Source organism: Palaemon carinicauda, chromosome 4, assembly GCF_036898095.1.
Source record: "Palaemon carinicauda isolate YSFRI2023 chromosome 4, ASM3689809v2, whole genome shotgun sequence".
NCBI lineage: Eukaryota > Metazoa > Arthropoda > Malacostraca > Decapoda > Palaemonidae > Palaemon > Palaemon carinicauda.
Genome location: NC_090728.1, coordinates 22163266 through 22165765, shown reverse-complemented (window position 1 = coordinate 22165765; position 2500 = coordinate 22163266).

Sequence of the window (2500 nt, the reverse complement as noted above, 5' to 3'; positions counted from 1 at the left end):
AAAGCACCTGGGCTAAAGAATTTGCTGATATATCCAACATTGCATAAGTATGAGTGTAACGAGAAAATGCATCCACAAATACACATATGTACATATATGGTCCTACCACATCCATATGCACCCAACAAAATTTAATGGGAATCAAAGGCCACTTTTTGGCGTCTGGTACAGTGTTTTTATGTTATTTGAAACAAGCATGACAACGTTTTATATAATTTTCTATAGATTCCTTCATTCCTAACCAAAAGAAGGATTTACATGCTCTCCTTAATGTTCTATCAATCCCTAAATACCCTGTATACGGACTTGCATGTACAATGTGGATGGCTCGATTAATTAAAGAGGGAAAAAGATTTACCCGTGCATAAAATTCCCCTCCCCTCTTCTCGTAAGCACAATGTAAGATGACATTCTCTATAAAAAATAATTCTCACGAGGCACATTCAGAAATAATGAATAACTCTCCGATTCCCCTTTAATAACTGCTCGCACTCTCTCCATCCAATCCTCTATTTTCTGTCACTCTCGGACTTCCTTCATGTCCCAACTTCCTAGGCCAATCACACCTGCATCATCAGGGCATTAAATTTTTACATTAATAAATGAATCTGAAGCATATGATATGGCATCTTATTCATACGTTCAAATTGAAACTCTCCAATCGAATCCCAATTAATTTAGATAATAAAATAATCTTGCCATACACATGGTTATTTCGAATAAAAGTAATTATTTCATCATAGCGGCTCTGAATTTTGTTATATTATGGGATATATTATCAATGGATTTATTACTGTCATTTAATTTGATGACAAGAAAAATTAAACAGAAGGACACCGACTGCAATACAACAATGAGAAGGATTAATGATGCATGTATAAGCACTTACCTAATCAATTATTCACAAGCCAGAGCGATAATGGAAACCAAGAGACACATTTATCGTGTCTAGTTTAGTTGGGTTTTAGGAGACTTTTTCCTTAATGGATTAATCCCATTCGAAAACTCCAGCTTTCTAGGTATTTCAAGCAGAGCACCATCTCTTAACTATTGAAGGAAAAAGTCAATATGTGATTATTCAATAATTATGGAAGGTATGAGTTTATGCATATATAGAAGAACGCGCGTACACACACACACACATACACACACACACACACATATATATATATATATATATATATATATATATATATATATATATATATATATATATATATATATATATATATATATATATATGTATATATATATATATATATATATATATGTATATACATATATATATATATATATATATATATATATATATATATATATATATATATATATATATATATATATATATATATATATATATGGTTCTAGGACAATTGCCAGAAGGACAATAGCCAGCCGGACAATTGCCATTCGGATAATCGCCAGTTTCAGTGCCATGCGGATAATTGCCAGTGGGACAATTACCAGCCGGACAATTTCCATGTTTAATAATTATTTTCGGTCCTAAGTGATTTCCTTGGTTAGAATTTTTTTAAAAATATTTCTTTCTGTATTATTTACTTCCAAACTTCAGAAATTTTTGTAAATATTTCTTTCCGTATTATTTACTTCCAAACTTCAAAGATTTTTGTAAATATTCCTACTTCCAAACTTCAGTAGTGAACATTTTTATTTGTATACTTCAGCCCTTTTAAATGATTTCTACCATCAAAAGTGAGCGTGGTAAAGATATTCTCGTTGATGCTCTACAGTATGTGTACCATAAAAATGGATCTAATAGCGATAAGACCATAATCTAATGGGAATTTGCAAAGATAAAACAAAACTCCTGTAAAGCTAGAGTGCACACAAAGTCAAAATCAGAAAACTACGAGTTGATAAAAACTACCGACGAACATAATCATGAAGTATCTAAAAGTACTGTTGATGCTAAGAGTACTGTTGCCAAGTTAAAAGATGTTGTTGCATCGAACAATTCCACCACAGATCATTAGTTGCAAGCTGCTTTTTGACATTGGATACCTGCTCACGGGCTGAGGTGCAAAACGTCCAGCATCTAAGTAGAAATGTTCGTCGATGGAGGCAACAAACTATAAGTGCTCCAGCAATCCCTGGGGAAAGGATCGGTTTTTGCATTCTAACTAATTTCCAACATCTTTCATCTGGAAAAAAGTGTTTGCAGTATGATTCGGGAGCTGAAGACCATAATCATATTCTGATATTTGCTACTGAAGTTGGGTTGGATCATTTAAGGAGGTATAGAAACTGGGCAGCTTATTTTGAAGTTACTTACTTAGGAGTGATGAGAGGAAGAGGCGGAAACCGTAGAAGAGCCAGTCCATTATTTCCAATTTCGATTTGGAACATGCACGTAAGAACTCAAATGTGTATGCCACTACCGAACAAGTCTCGAAGGATTCCAGAGTGCTTTATCAAATAATGGTGAACAACACCCTCATATTTGGAAACTCATAGATCGTCTCATGAAAGAGGAAGTTTT